This window comes from Haliotis rubra, unplaced genomic scaffold (assembly GCF_003918875.1).
Source record: "Haliotis rubra isolate DU_JTF1 unplaced genomic scaffold, ASM391887v1 Scf204, whole genome shotgun sequence".
NCBI lineage: Eukaryota > Metazoa > Mollusca > Gastropoda > Lepetellida > Haliotidae > Haliotis > Haliotis rubra.
The window spans coordinates 1,183,861-1,201,415 of record NW_025766048.1 but is presented as its reverse complement, the minus strand read 5'-3'; the positions used below and the strand labels follow the sequence as shown (position 1 = coordinate 1,201,415).

Here is a 17,555-nt window from a genome sequence, read left to right as displayed (position 1 = left end):
TTTTACGCCACTTATAGCAATATTCCAGCAATATCACGGCAGGGGACACCAGAAATGGGCTTCACACATTGTACCCTTGTGGGGAATCGAACCCGGGCCTTCGGCCTCTGCTACCACACCCCCAGTAACATAGCATGCCTGACACTGGGTCGACCTAGTGAAGATAAAGCACCTATACCTGGGATGGTAGACTGGTCATAAAAAGTAACATTGACAATTAATTACAAAATTGTATCAAAGCAAAACAGATTTTCAGTGACTGGGATAAACACACACTATGATATGTTTCAAAGGCCTTTTCATCAAATACAGTATGCAGAACTGTGTAAGCGTGTGAGTTGAAAATAGACGTGAATTAACAGCCATACATCCTTTTGTTTGTTGGATCACATAAGCACTGACAAAAACTGACCGACTGTCTAAGTTTAGTTTTACGCCGCTTTTAGCAATATTCCAGCAATATCACGGCGGGGGACACCAGAAATGGGCTTAACACATTGTGCCCATGTGGGGAATCGAACCCTGGCCTTCGGCGTGACAAGCCAACGCTTTAACACTAGGCTACCCCACCGCCCCCACTGACAAAAAACAAAGCTTCCACAAGATGATGGTGTTAAAAACAACAAATCAATTTTCTTCCCTTTTCAACTCCTACAACTACAAGTGATATTTGTAAAACGATTGAGCGACATCAAGAGCTCATGTCAGTCTTCCTGGTTTTACTAATTTGAATCCCTATTTTGACTTCTGGCCTGGACAAAAATATCCCATGATCCACCAAAGAAAAAGACAAAGGCATAGGTTTATGTTACAATTATATCACAGTTTTAACTAATCATACGATATACAAGGAAAGATATAACAAGTAGAGTTCTCTCCCAAAGTGAAGTACAGATTCTAGCACTCTTGTTGGGTTTATTTCCATCCGGGATTCGAACCAACACCTTGACAGTCAGGTATCTAATCGCCAGCACACAAAGTCAGCCGTCTAACCAAATCAGGCAACAAAAGTACTAGAATCTGTGTTGATATCAGCAACATATTGCATGCATTTAGTTACATGTTGTTATTGATACCAGCTACAAATACATGGCGTATATTCAGGGACATGTTCTAATTATACATTGTGCAGGACCTAACGTCCATTCAGCATACTGTATCTGAAATTAACCCAGTTCAACCTATTTAGTGAATGTCTGATTTTCTCCATGTTCCAACACGACGTTTAACTCACTTCAGCACTAAACGTTGTCACGCGTTATACACGTGGCCTTGGCGTGAACTACGCTATGTTGAAAGATAAAGTCTATATACACCCTTCCCTTCCCAGACCCTCTTCGTTCCGATGTGGTTTGGTCCCGCTCTCCTCTTGATGTGTCAGGACGCCCTGACAACGCTCACCTCCAGCTCTCTCCTCGTTGTTTATGTGCAAGGTAGATGTCAGAAAAGGAACAAATAGCATGGAAAATGATGCCAACAAACCTGATCTTGTCCTTTTTGATAAAGCCAATGAATTTATTTATATCATTGAATTTTCTGTCCCTTTTGACAGCAATGTGCTTGACAAGATTCAGGATAAGCATGATAAATATGCAGACCTCGCCTTTGAAATGTCTCGCTTGCATCCCAAATACACTGTCGTCAGACTCCCCATTGTTCTCGGTGCCCTTGGTTTGGTACCTCCTGATCTCTGGGCGCAGATCAGGAGAGTGCCCGGATTCTCCACCAGGAGCACAGCCCTTCTGACACTCTGGGTAATGCAGAAGGCTGAAGTGTTGGGAAGCCTTCATATTCTCCGGAAAGTTCTTGGTGGGTTCGACTAGGCAGTGTTTCCTGGGAGAAGTCCTATTCGCTGTCTGGGCTGCGTGTAGAGGGGGCAAGGGCCCGGAGCTGATGATGAGCCTTACCAGCCTGCCAGGATCACCCGAACCCTTTCTGCTTCATTTTCATCTTTAATCTGTAATACATAGTAATGCGTTTTACATTTAAACTTCATGAATGACAGATCACATCTCAGTAAGTGATAAACACCTTCACTGTCAATCTCAGTTTGTACTAAACACAGTTTTAAACTCAAGACTGACATCTAGGACCTCTATATGTTTTCAACAGTATACAGTTCTACCTCTACTGAAATAACAGATCTTATTTTACAATACAGATCTGAATAAGTGTACATTTCGAATCCGAGTCCACGAAAGTAGAATCTTCTTACAGCTCAGCGGCGCAACTCAAGAAAAACGCATTTAGACGCACGATACAATTCGGCCAATCGTAACAGACGCTCAAGGTGAGAGAAAACTGCGACTTTCCAACACAAATATGTTAGCACGTGCAACTTGGCGCATCTGATCTATGAAACAGATTGTAAGAACAGTGCGAATGCTCAATAACATGTTTTTGTACCAACGCAGTGCGTGTTTATCTTGTCTGACCTTCACACCAGGCAGATTTTGTTGCCAAGCTCAGACAACGGTACAATCTTAGAGACACCCAGTCTGGTGTTTTCCGTTGCTGCCTAAATTCTCTGTAGAAAACGTCCATTGTGAAGTCAGTGAGTGTTGTGTTTTCTGGGAGTGAGTAATACTGTATGTTGAGGGAGAGATTAATTATATATTGTGCACATTGACATGAGTGAGTAATACTAGCTGTTATTTGAGCAAATGAGATGTCCGGTGTCTTAAAATATTGAGTGTTACTGTGGTTTAAGTATGTGAGTATTGCAGATATAAAGTAATACTGTGATTTTAGTCAGTGAGTAAACCTGTAAAAAGCAATCTAGTGTCTTAAGAGAGTAATACTGTGATTTAAATCATTGAGCAATCTAGTGTCGTAAGTGAGAGAGTAATGAAGATATATAGAATTCAGTATTGTTGCTTTAAAGAAGATGAGACGGTTGCTGATTACTGTGACTAAATAATGCAGTGCTGTACGTGATACTGAGTGTGAGTGATGCATTTTAAGCATCAGAGTAAGTAGTGGCACTGAGTGAGAAATACTGGCGCATGTGACTGAGTTATGCTGTGTTGTAAGTAAGTGAGCAAAAAAGAAGTGAAGAGGTTTCTAAAAGTCAGTAATGCAACGTAAGTGGGTGAAGAAAGAAGTGAGTGAGTAATGTTGTGTTTGAAAGGCCTCAGTAATGCAGCGTTTAAGAAGTGAGTGAGTAATGTTGGGTTTGAAGGGACTCAGTAATGCAGCGTTAAAGAAATGATTGAGTAATGTTGTGTTTGAAGGGCCTCTGTAATGCAGCATTAAAGAAATGATTGAGTGACGTTGTGTTTGAAGGACCTCAGTAATGCAGCGTTAAAGAAATGATTCAGTAATGTTGTGTTTGAGGGGACTCGGGAATGCAGCGATAAAGAAGTGAGTGAGTAATGTTGTGGTTGAAGGACCTCAGTAATACAGCGTTAAAGAAGTAGGGAGCAATGTTGGGTTTGAAGGGATTCAGTAATGCAGTGTTATAGAAGTGAGTGAGTAATGTTGTGCTTGAAGGACCTCAGTAATGCAGTGTTTATGAAGTGATTGAGTAATGTTTTGTTTGAAGGACCTCAGTAATGCAGCGTTAAAGAAGTGAGTGAGTAATGTTGTTTTTGAGGGGACTCAGTAATCCAGCGTTAAAGAAGTGAGTGAGTAATGTTGTTTTTGAGGGGACTCAGTAAAGCAGCGTTAAAGAAGTGAGTGAGTAATGTTAGCTTTTAAGGACCTCAGTAATGCAGCGTTAAAGAAGTGATTGAGTAATGTTGTGTTTGAGGGGACTCAGTAATGCAGTGTTAAAGAAATGATTGAGTAATGTTGTGGTTGAAGGACCTCAGTAATGCAGCATTAAAGAAGGGATTGAGTAATGTTATGTTTGAAGTGCCTCTGTAATACAGCGTTAAAGAAGTGGGGTGCAATGTCGGGTTTGAAGGGATTCAGTAATGCAGTGTTATAGAAGTGAGTGAGTAATGTTGGGTTTGAAGGACCTCAGTAAAGCAGTGTTAAAGAAATGATTGAGTAATGTCGTGTTTGAAGGACCTCAGTAATGCAGCGTTAAAGAAGTTTGTGAGTAATATTGTGTTTGAAAGATCTCTGTAATTCAGTGTTAAAGAAGTGAGTGAGTAATGTTGTGTTTGAGGGGACTCAGTAAAGGAGAGTTAAAGAAGTGAAGGAGTAATGTTAGCTTTTAAGGACCTCAGTAATGCAGCGTTAAAGAAGTGATTGAGTAGTGTTGTGTTTGAGGGGACTCAGTAATGCAGCATTAAAGAAGTGAGTGAGTAATGTTGTGTTTGAGGGGACTCAGTAAAGCAGAGTTAAGAAGTGAGTGAGTAATGTTAGCTTTTAAGGACCTCAGTAATGCAGCGTTAAAGAAGTGATTGAGTAGTGTTGTGTTTGAGGGGACTCAGTAATGCAGCATTAAAGAAGTGATTGAGTAGTGTTGTGTTTGAGGGGACTCAGTAATGCAGCATTAAAGAAGTGATTGAGTAATGTTGTGTTTGAGGGGACTCAGTAATGCAGTGTTAAAGAAGTGAGTGAGTAATGTTGTGTTTGAGGGGACTCAGTAATGCAGTGTTAAAGAAGTGATTGAGTAATGTTGTGTTTGAGGGGACTCAGTAAAGCAGCGTGAAAGAAGTGAGTGAGTAATGTTGGGTTGGAAGGACCTCAGTAGTGCAGCGTTAAAGAAGTGAGTGTGTCTAATTTAACTTTAAATAGTAAAACTATTCTAACCCATGACTTCAACGGGGCATTGCTTTACACCTTCTAATGTTTGCATACTGCACCGTACACTTCAAATAAATCAGAATTTATCAAGCAGTGAAATTTGCATGTTTGTTTAAAGAATGTAAAACGTTTTATGAAAAAGGACATGTAAATGTTTTAAAAACTGAAGAACAATGTGGATGAAATATTAATGAGTATGATTTTGTATCACGTTAATGACTCATTTGTAAGTATTACTATCACGTCGCTCTCTCCAACACATGGATTTTTAGTCAGACTTGGCTGCGTGAATAACCTAAATTTGTGAAATATTGTTCTAAAAGAACAGTATAAATAGTCCAAATGAAATATATTTCATATCGGACCTTCGTACAAAAAACACGAGCGTCGACACTACTTCAACCATGCCGGACACAAGGTCGCAGACATCTTTTGAAGAGGTCGTTCAATCGTCTGAGATAAGACTAGCTTAGCTAATCAACGTTACAAGGATTGAGCTGCAAGATTCTATTCAAGAGGTGAGGGCAGAAATTTCGGACATTAAGTTAAAAGTAAGCACGGTTGAACATGATGTACATGTGCACAGTGACTTAAAGCACTTCGTCAAGAACTGATCGAGAATAAAGACGCCTAAAACTACCTTGAGAAACAAGTCATTTAAAGGACATTCATGACCGAAAAGGCAACCTTTTGTTTAATGGGATCCCAGAAACCCCAAAAGAAGACACCGAATAAGTGCTTCGTGTTTTTTCCTTTTAAGACCTTAACTTTGAGGACTCGAGAGTAAAGCGGATGAAGTTCAAAGTTGTGCACAGATTACCTGTTTCCGAATACCAACGTAAGCACCGACCGGACGCACATAAGAGCATCATTGCCACATTTTCATACATGCCGGACAGGGTGGATGTGTTCAACGCCCGAAAAACTACTACAGGGATCCGGAAAAGTATCCAAACCGATCTGCCAGGTATGTTGAAAAAACGCCCAGCCAGACTAAGTCGACAGGCAGCTGGGATCCGTGAGAAGGAGCATCTTTGGACACGGGTCAGTGTGGTCGGGACGGAGATCATCATAGAGACAAAGGACCCCAAAACAACGCCGTCAACATGGATCAAACGCACCTGAATGCTCTTAACTTATCACCACAAAAGTAAACGATGGTGCAAATGTGATTCTCATGAGAATTTACTATGTAAGCCGATTACATGAAGCATGTCTGTAAATCGCATTCCTTTTAAAATTAGAAGTTACTATTTAGTTTGAAAATACTTTCTTTCTTTTTTTCATACTTTGAAAACTGTGTGGTGAGTTAACATGCAGAATTGAATTAACAATAATTGCGATCCGTTTGATACACTCCGTGAAACAGTCGTTGCACTATCTCTACTCTATTTACACGTGCATATTGTGCGCGAGAAGCTCTTGCGCTTAACTACACGTTGTTTGTGGAGCGTGATGATCAGCTACACATGAATGTGGATATGTGCGCGTGCTAGTGTGTCTATTATTCTGTCTATTATAACTTCTCACAATATGGACCACATATTCATATGGACTAGTAACATAAGTGAGTACCAATATTTGTCAATTACTAAAAGTGTGAAGGGGTTGCATACTATGTATGTGATACTCTAACACTTTCTTTACCAGAATATACGTATCTACAGCAAACTAGCAGATAGGCCATTTTCAGTTTAGTTACCATGAGAACACAAGCCGATTGCATGAAGGATGTATGTAAAACGTACTCTATAATTAAAACTGAGTATTTAGTTTGAAAATAATACTTTCTTATTTTGAAAGTTGTGTGCTTCAGTTACCATGTGAAACTGAATTAGCAATAACTGCAATCCGTTTGCTACACTCCGTGAAACAGTCGTCGCACTATCTCTACTCTATTTGCACGTGCACATTGTGCGCGGGGGGCCCTTGAGATTAACTACACGTGGTTTATGGAGCGTGATGATCAGCTACACATGAATGTGGATATGTGCGCGTGCTAGTGTGTCTATTATTCTAACTTCTCAGAATATTGACCAAATATTAATATGGACTGGTGACATAAGTGAGTACCAACATTTGCCAATTACTAAAAGTGTGAAAGGTTCATAATACGTATGTGAAACTCGCTTACTTGTCCACAGTAAATTAAGAGATAGACCCTATTCAGTTTAGTTTATGTAAGATGACTTTACTTGAATCATGTTGCTGCCTACTTGTTAGCTTTTTGTATTTCTATTTGATTGAATGTCCTTGACTTTTTGAAGGCCGAAAAACCGTCAATCTCGACAAAGGTTAAATCTATTGGGAAGGGAAGGGGAGGACTAAGTAAAGAGATTTGCATGTATTCCAAATGTTTTACTTGTTTCTGTTTCTACTTTTACTTGTACAAAGACATATAAAACAGGCAACCGCGATCGGAACGATCTCATTCCCGTGCACAAAACAGGCATACCCTTATAGCTATTTAGACTGTCTGACAACAAGTTACCGGCAACAGTGCTACATGTTAAATGATTTTCATTGCTTTTTATATCTAACAACTATCCGACAAATTGCTATGCACTTCTCAAGGAAAACTGGTAGATTTTATAATGTGAAATGGAAAAGCTGAAGGTATTATCATATAACTGTTGAACTTTCTAAAAAAGAAGAAAGGCAATATTTACTGTTTACAAGATGTGCACTTCACATCTCAACAAATCAACCTAATAAAACAACAGTGGGGTTGCAGTGAATGTTATGTAAGTACTTACACCTCCAGTGCTCGAGGAACTGCTATGTTTTTTAATAATAATTTCAGCTTAAAAGTACTGAGCTCCAAACTCGATGAGGATGGTAACTATGTGGCTTTAAAGATCCTCAAAGATGAAATTACATATACTGTTATTGCCATATACGGGCCAAATAACGATGCACCAGAATTCTACGATAATATAATCAAAATGGTTATGGACTTAGATAGTGATAAAATATTCCTTAGTGGTGATTGGAATCTGGTGCTAAACCAACGATTAGACACTTATAATTATAAGCACGAAAACAATACAAAAGCTAAGAAAAAGGTAATGGAACTTATTGATGCCTTTGATCTTAAGGATCCATGGCGAGAAGCTAACTACGGGTGCAAAAGATACACATGGCGTCAACCAAACTTCCTGAAACAGGCGAGATTAGATTTTTTTCTTGATAACACATGACTTGATGCCACCAGTTAACTACGTTAACATTTCACCGAGTATAAACTCAGATCACTCATTAATAGAATTGTCCCTCTCTACTTCCGGTTTAAGTCGTGGAGCAGGCTTTTGGAAATATAACAGTTCTCTCTTGAAGGACAGAAAAATATGTCGATTCTATAAAGGAAACTATTAAAACAACGCTCAAAGATTATGAAGTAGCAGATGAAAACATTCCCTCAAAATACTCTATGAATGATCAATTATTATGGGAGACTACTTCTGATGATCCGAGGTAAAACAATTTATTATTCTTGTCACCAAAAGAAAATACGTGCAAAAAAAGAGAAATCGCTAGAGCATGTGTTAGAAAATATTGAGGAAAGTTTCGATTTATCAAACAATCATGCTAGAAAACAAACAATACTGGAAAATATTAATACAATTAAAAACGATTTGGATGATATGAGTGATATTAAGATTAAAGGAATGGCGATAAGGTTGAAAGCAAAATGGATTGAACATGGTGAGAAACCAAGCAGATATTTCCTCAAACTCGAATCCAGACACTTTCTAGATAAATCAATCACAAAGGGAGTAAAATCTGACGGAACAATAATTACAGATAATTATGCAATACAAAACGAAACTAAACTTTTCTATGAAAAATTATATACAGCCCAAAACAATAGTCAGATAAACTTGATTGACTACTTCAAGGGTGTTGATGTACCTAGACCAACAAAAGCAGAATCTGAGAATCTTGAAGGAGGACTAACATTATCCGAACTGTCAATAGCATTACAAACAATGAAACATGAAAAAAGTCCTGGCCCCGATGGTTTTACTGCGGAATTTCTAAAACTCTTCTGGAAAGATCTGGGCTCCTTGTTGTTAAAATCCCTAAATTACGGATATAATAAAGGCAACTTGTCAATCACCCAAAAGCAAGGTCTTATAACGTGTATTCCCAAAGGGAATAAGCCTAAGAAATTCCTTAAAAATTGGCGACCAATATAATTATTGAACACTTCCTATAAAATTGGTTCAGCGGCAATAGCTAATAGATTTAAAAGAGTTTTGCCAAGTATTATTAATGAAGACCAAAAATGCTTTATTAAAGGGAGATTCATAGGTGAAGTTACTAGATTGATTTATGATCTAATGGAACACACAGAGACCTACCAGATACCTGGGTGCCGTTGTACAAAACAACTTTAGCGCTAAGATTACCGTAAGTCTATGTTAAGGTATGGGAGTTACGGTTACCTTAGCGCTAAGATCGTTTTGTACAACGGTCCCCAGGACTACTTTTATCAGTAGTCTTTGAAAAAGCATTCGACTCAGTTGATAAAATTTATTTGATACATGTACTATCGTTTTTTTAACTTTAGTTCAAGTATTATTAGATGGATTCAGACTTTCTATAATGATATAGAATCTAGGATTATGGTCGGTGGTGTTGCTACACAACCTTTTACGACTGAACGTGGGTGTCGCCAAGGAGATCCTGTTGCACTATACTTGTTTACTCTATGTGTGGAAATATTAGGTGTAATGCTACGTAAAAAAGATAAAATCAAAGGACTTAGTATCGGTAACATAGGATATATTCTGTCGCAATTTGCTGATGACACTACTCTTACATTAGATGGATCCGAAAAATGCCTCTATACAGTTCTGAACGTCTTGCAAATATTTGCTTGCTTTTCTTGTTTAAAGGTAAATGCTGACAGGACAAAACTCATTTGGATTGGTTCAAAAAAGAGATCACGTTACAACTTACTTGTATATAAAGAATACAACTTTGATTGGTCCCAAACAGATTTTAGTCTTCTGGAAATTAACTTTAATCTTGATCTTGAAACAATGACTGAAGATGGACAAAATTGCAAACATCGAAAAACAAATGAAGATTTGGTCAACGTGTTCGTTATCTCCTTTTGGGAGAAATACTATTTTAAAATCCCTTCTACTTTCAAAGTTAAATCATCTATTCTCAGCCCTTCCAAATCCACCAAAATCACTACTCGATAAATTACAAATAGCATGTTTCAGATTTATATGGAATAATAAGCCGGATAAAGTAAAAAGAAACATAATCACTTTAAACACAGATCACGGTGGGATCAGGGTACCAGATGTACAAAACGTAATCTATGCTCAAAAACTTAAATGGATAAGTAGACTTATTACTTCAAATAATAAATGGGGACATGTTATTCTAAACAAAATACCTAGTCCATATTCCATCTGGTCTGGTAATTCAAAGCAAATTAAAGAAATATGTATTCCAAATTTATCCAATAGATTTTGGAAAGATGCTTTTACTGGATGGGAAGTCTTTCTTGCAAAATATGAATCAAGTATATTATCAGAAAACCAAATTAAAAGTCAAACTATCTGGGGTACTCCACCATAACTATTGATGACAAACCGCTAATGTATGAAAACTGGAAGATTAAAGGTGTAGCCTTGTTAAAGATATTGTACATGAGGAAGGTAGGTTATTAGCTTTCGAAGAATTTTCCAAAAAATATCAAATAAAAACCCATTTTTAACATTTGAAGGAATCAAAGCAGCAGTAAGGTCATACACACACAAACATAAATTTACAAATTTTAAGAACCGCTCAAAATTCCATCTTTCCCTTTAACTACCAATCATTAAATAATTCTGCGGGAAATAGACGTTTATATAATATTTTGAATTCATCCTTCATCGTGCTACCATGCTATTCCAAATGGGACCGTGTTTAGACAGATATTTCACTGACAAAGAATGGATGATTTATAACATTATCCCTAACAAATGTACTAAAAGTCCTAAACTGAGGTGGTTACCATATATGATTATCCACAACATTTTACCAACACAATCTTTTCTTTCTAAAATAAAATACATAGAATCACCACTTTGCTCCTTTTGTAAAAAAGATATAGAAACTACTGGCCACCGCTTTTGGAAACGTGAGCATGTAAAGTAAACATGGAACGAAGTAACAAAATGGCTTCATGCTGTTCAACTATCAGTAAACTTTACGTTTGAAAAGGTTTTGTTTGGAATTAAAGGTGAAAATAATAATCCTATAAATGTAATCATCCTTCTAGTCAAACAAAATATATTCAAAAGTGCTTCTGGAAACTATTTGCCTAATATCAATACATTAAAATAGACGTTATTAAGTAATATGATGCTACTAAATATCTCCATTTATCAAATGGTACTGAACAATTTTGGCCAACGTTTCATTTGTTGTTAGGATAGCTCTATATTAGTCTGAAATACCGTGTACACGTCTTTACACAGTATGTACCTCAGATGAATCACCATGTACTGTTTGCTGCCTACCTGTATGATCCTATAATGTATGCCTGTAAAAAATATTGAAACTAAAGAAAGAAAATTGCTATTGGAAAGTAAGTATGTTGGGTATTAAGTATCAACGGGGAAAATAATAAATAGATGTACATCAAGTCAAGACCCAAGGCCACTATATCCCATTAAAGGATAAATGAAGAGAACATGAAGTTTCCAAAAATTATCCTTATAGAACTATTTGCTGAAAGTAAGTGCCAGTGTAACCGGAGTGGTTTGGTATATACCACAAAGGCAAATAGTTTTTGTAGATGTCAGTTTAATGGCAATAACTGAAGAAGGCCCTGTAAAAGAATAAATACATTGCATCAAAATACGCTACAATACTTCATGGGCCAATACATGTGAGGCTTAGCAATAAGTACTGCAATCACATATAATCACTATTCATTAATCAGGTCACAGAGTAGACATGTGTATATGTATATAATGTTTATATTTCAAGATACACGTGTAGCATCATACAAGTACATAACATGATTATTTCCAATATAATATGAAAGAACCCTCACCGAGTGTATGGCACTGTGCCCGTTACCGTCACAAACGTCAGGAACTATGTTTGCCACACCTGAAAACATAAAATACACAATCCAAATATAAACTAACCTGTGATAAGCTGTTGCTAGCTGTGACCAGTGACCAGACAGACTGAAGTGAAAATGATAGCTGACCCACAAAACACCCTGCTATTGAAACTAAGGGGCCTGGGGCTGGGGCAAGACAATAGAGACAATAGACAACGTAAGCGCAAGGGTGACAGTGCTATTGTGAAAGTGAAGCAGGTTAGATTGAGTGGTTAAGCTAGGGCTAGACTTAGTGATTAAAATACAAATTAAAATACACTTGCTTATGTATACATAATTACATACTCCTACACCAGCATTTTCAGACAATATGTTACTAACTTTGGAAGGAGAATTAACACATGTCAGAACTCTTGAAACATTTACAAAAATGAACAGATTCCAGGCCTGGATGGTTTGACAGAGGTTTGATTGTATTTTGTCTTGGATGATCTAAGCATAGATATAATCCACTCATTAAATTTTGCATATATACTCAGCAGCAAAATAAACGTCAGTACGAATTCAAAATTAGATAGGCACTGTAATCAAATTATTACAGAAATGGACATAATAAGCGGATCAAAAACATTTTTGAGCACAATATCTTGACACATCAATAATGAACTCGGCACAATTTCAAGACATTACGTGAACCTTTGCAGTCCGTTCAGACCGCAACGGAAACTCATCCAGGTTTCCATCCCTTGACTCGTCTGTATATATCTTGTCTTCACGGAAGAAGTTCTACATCCGTATTGTTGACACTGATGTGGTTATGTTGGCCATAGCTGCATCAAACATTCTCAATGTTTCAGAGCTTCACAGGCCGTGACAGTGTGTCATCCTTTGATGGAATTGAAAAGGCCTCGTGGAATGCATGGAACGCTTTTCCTGAACTTACGGGCACCTCTATTTCCCTCACCTGTCCATCACTTGAAATCACTAATCACTAATGCTGATTCATCACCTTGAGGGGTTTGTTGTACTGCTGTATGACAGAGCAAGCCACCTCATGAAGGTGAATGAAGCAAGAAAGCACTTGTTCACCACGCAGGGTAGAACACTGGACAATATTCCCCCAGCAGAATCAGCTTTGATCCAACATGTAAAGTAAGTTGTAAATCAGGGGAGTTAAGTTTGGGAGCAATCCCTGATGATATCACAGGAGTTACCAAGCCCTCTGGATAGGTGCTGGCAATAACTCCCTACGGGAGAGCTTGGACCTATATGGACAACTCTTCTGGTGCCATGAAAGGGCTGCCAGTAATTGCTGAAATGCATGTGTAAAAAATGTTCAAACTGGTCCAAGTGCGTTAAAACAGCGCTTAAAGGTCAAATGCAACCAAAAAATCAAACATAATTAAAACACAATTATCACTTATTCATGACATATAATATACATTGCTGGTTATGAAAAAACATATAAACAAAATTATAAGCGTTCAATCGCAAATCAAAAGTGCAATAAGTTGTACTTCGGTTTACTTCCCAAGAAACGAAGCAGCCAGGATACCGAACCCAGTCAGAGCGGGTGGGTGTGCACTCAAGTGTAACGGCTTGTTCATTTGCAGATGCCCTCACGGCTCATTGTGTGTGTATATATATAGAGATGTTGGTTTTGTAAATACATGCTCATTTTTTGTGTACATGTATAACATTTTGCAATCAACAGACATCATAACATGTCATGTGTACAAGTATCACACCTGCCTGTTTGTGTAATTACATAATGTGACAGAGACCGAACTGGGGCCATAAATAAATGCGTTTTGTTTATGGTGTATAGCCTGATAGGTGTTAAGTTCAAATTGCATGTGGTCAGTGATCGAAGTTGTGTATTGAATATTGTCATTAGCAGAAAGGCAGGCAGACACACAGGTGTCAATAAAACAGACATTTAGCTTTGTCTGTGACAACAACATATCTATATTACAGTTAGAAATTCTGTCAATGCTAAATAATGACATTGCTTTTAAGTATCGAACTGAGAAAGTGCCTGGGTAAGAACGTGTGGTGAAATAGACAAATGAAATAATATGAACAGTTAAATCGGTAATCTACTGTAATAACATATAAAAAGCTCCCGCCTATGAAATATCACCAAAACATTAGAAAAATAGCTCACACCAAAGCCTTCACCGAGTATTCACCGGACAACCCGCTTCCAATCTGCGCGAACCTTTTTCACTGCGCATGTGCTACGAGCGCATCCCAGCTGTTGAAACCACTTCAATTCTCCCAAGCGCTGGGGGAAAATTAGTGATCGTTTGAACTCCGATTTCGCGCGTTTTTTTCATCACGTTATTTTTCAACTTTATAAGTTGAATTTGCATTTTTGATGATTTGTTTCGGTATGTCCATACCGAAAGGTAACAGAATCTGCAAAGTTGTGTTTTACGTTGCATGTGGCCTTTAAGTGCAGTGCACTTTTCTGATTCAGTCAAGCTAGATACAATTACACATGATTGAGTAACCTTCCACAGATTGACGAGACAGCAACTTTGAGATTGATGTTGTACGGAAGCGTAGTAGGGCCACGGTGAAATCTTTTTGGGTCTTACTATCTCCTACATAGTACTTAATATCTCCTACGTAGGACTTAGTATCTCCTACGTAGGAGACACTAAGTCCTACGTATGAGATAGTATGTCCTACGTATGACTTAATATCTCCTACGTACGACATAGTTATCTTAGATACCCACTAAGGAGATACTAAGTCCTATGTAGGTGATACTAAGTCCTACGTAGGAGATAGTATTTCCTACGTAAGAGATACTAAGTCCTACGTCGGAGATAGTATGTCCTACGTAGGAGATACTAAGTCCTACGTAGGAGATATGAAGTCCTACGTAGGAGATAGTGACCCCCCAAAAAATTTCACCGTGGCCCTACTACAGTTCCGTAATGTTGAAATAAAATACGTTTGCGTACATTTTGATATGTTTTTTTAATAGGTGATCTATAACCAACCAAGCTCATACATTATACATGTAAGTAAATCTTATTTTATGAGGATTTAAACTTGAGTTCAAATAACATTTTGTAGAAAATTCAATTTTTCCCTACTTTTTCCCTTCAAAGATGAAAAAATGGAAACAATCTGCGAGGCTTCTCATATTGAATTTGCAAACAAATGAAAATAAAATATTAGATCATGGGATGATCTCATACTTATTTTACTGATATAGACTACATGATGGTCATTTTTCAAAATGGCCGCCAATTTTACCATTTTTGGGTAGTCATGGTATAAATTGACTTCCGTAAGATCTAACCATTAAAGATAAAGACATGCATAGATGGAAAATGATCAGCTATGTATTTCCTACAATTTGATGTGTGACTTATGAGAATCGGAGAATTTTAAGTTATGACGAAAATAGTAGAAAAAATATAAAGTTTTTCACTCCTCCCCCCAAAATTATGAAAAGATAAAAGATCTGCGGGGCCTCTCGGTCTTTATGCAATTAAAAGGGTATAAGTTATTATCATGCCAAATTTCATGCTTGTAACGCAAAGTGCACAATTTGATCACTTATCCGCTGGGCTAGAACCCCACTCTGAGAAAGGCCTGGCTCAATAAATCGGCTTCCACCCCATACCATGATGCTTGCACCTCCCCATGAGTCTCTTTCGATAACACATTGGTCTAAGTAACGCTGGCCACGTCGTCGCCATATTCTTGTTCTGCCATCTGCAGTTGATACGCAGTACCGACTCTCATCTGTGAACAGAACAGTTCTCCATTGCCTGTATCTCTAGTTTTGGTGTTGTAGGGCAAACTGTAGACGTTCACACCGATGACGAGATGTAAGGATAGGTCCACGGCAATCGAGGACCACAATAAACACACCATGGCTTATGTTCCTTGGAAATGACGTCATTGGTTCTTGACTGATAAACGAATGACGTTTTTAGACGTGGTGCAGGTATAGGTGTGGTTCTTGTGGTTCGATGCGCAGGCTATTGTTTTAATCCACTTGTAGCCTGCTCGTCAGCTGGCTATGTGATCAGTCCAACAGTGTGATGACGTTGCAGTTTGAAAACAGTATACTAGTACATTGTAGAAAAAGTGTTAGGACGTAACTAAACTTTACAGCATTCAACCGGAGTGGGTCGCCTTTCCAACAGCGTCTTCTTTCACCCAAACTAAAGCGTATATGCGCTACATCCATCGATGAATATGCCGGCATTCTATGTTTGGTACTTAATTCCTACACAGATCGTACAGTATATATCCCTCCTCTTCAACCTTCTAACCGTGAAGATCCGGGCTAGAATTGGTCTTGAGCAACCCATGCTTGACATAAAAGGCGACTAATGGGATCGGTTGGTCAGGCTCGCTGACTTTGTTGACATATGTCATCGGTTCCCATTTACGCAGATCGATGCTCATGATGTTGATCCCTGGATTGTCTGGTCCAGACTCGATTTTTTACAGACCGCCGCCATATAGCTGGAATATCACTGAGTGCGGCGTAAAACTAAACTCACTCACTTCAACCTTCACTTTGATGGTGAAACCATGTCCAAATACATCACGAAGAAAATCGCAGTTTTGAATTCTGTTTGCATCGTTTTTTCTATGATATCACCCGCTCATTGTTGGGCAAATTTAACCTAACGCTAACCCTAACCGTTCAAAGTGAACTGTCAGACACATATTGCATAGTAATATCACATCACATGTATGTCGGTTATGCTTCGCCCGTTACATCACATCTGTAATTCAACTGTAATCTTCCTTACACGAATCCCTGAATTCCCCATACAGTTCAAAATGAATTTACAAATGGTCATTGTCAGCAATACCAAGTGCCTCCGTGAAATCTAGCTACATATTTCTGATGCCGCGCTGGGAAAGGACCACCAGGTCTTGTTTGAAATATAAACAAAGTCACAGTGTATCATTTTCTCATACTGTGAGAGATCCTTTCGCCTACTAGTTGCATACGCTTGCTCATTCACAAGGTTTAGAATATGCATGGGAAAGGTATCGTAGCAACAGTCAGTTATATAGAAATAGGTGTATTCTAATGATTTCTTAGATTCAACACAATATATCACAGTCTCCGTAAGCGTGACACCATGCCTGACGCAAACTCATACACGACGTCGACGATACTTCTCCACATTTCGGACCATTGGTCAAGATGAAAACAAAAACAAAATAACTGCCAGCCGATTGCCAGTATGTTTCGGGCTACTTACATGTGACATTTATGCATATACGTGGCTTGAAACAACGAAAGTTTCCCTCCAGAAATCACGCATACTCGGTGAACACGCCATTTTGAGAATGTCACTTCGAGATACTGATGTCATAGTACGTCAACATTGTTATGCATATTTGGTATTTTCATTGAGGTGAGGTTATGAATGAAAATACATGTACACACGATCATTTCTATATTGCTGCTTATGTAGCAGAGACATCTTTAAGGCATAGACACAACCTTCTCAGCGTCCTCCAGCCTTAACAACCTCCTCCATGCCAACGGAAGAAAACAACCCACCGTCAACAACAACAACCCGAAATGTGTTATTTACAAAATAAACTGTGATTGTGGACAATGCTACATAGGTGAAACATCCCGACCCATCAACACCCGAGTCAAAGAACATCGCACCTCTGTTGCTAATTCCGACACCAAATCAGCTATCTCGGACCACATCAAAGCTAACCCCAATCATCAAATAGAGTGGTCCGACATCACCATTCTCGCCAA

At 38.3% G+C, this 17,555-nt stretch overlaps 1 long non-coding RNA gene across 1 annotated transcript; it reads right to left on the bottom strand.

Annotated features, from left to right (window-relative positions):
* Nucleotides 1–11,502: 11,502 nt before the first annotated feature.
* LOC124275931 lies at nt 11,503–11,830 on the bottom strand. The gene is made up of 2 exons (XR_006898384.1): nt 11,768–11,830; nt 11,503–11,539 (listed from the first exon to the last, which is right to left on the bottom strand). It is a non-coding gene; the product is annotated as an uncharacterized LOC124275931 (long non-coding RNA).
* Nucleotides 11,831–17,555: the final 5,725 nt, after the last annotated feature.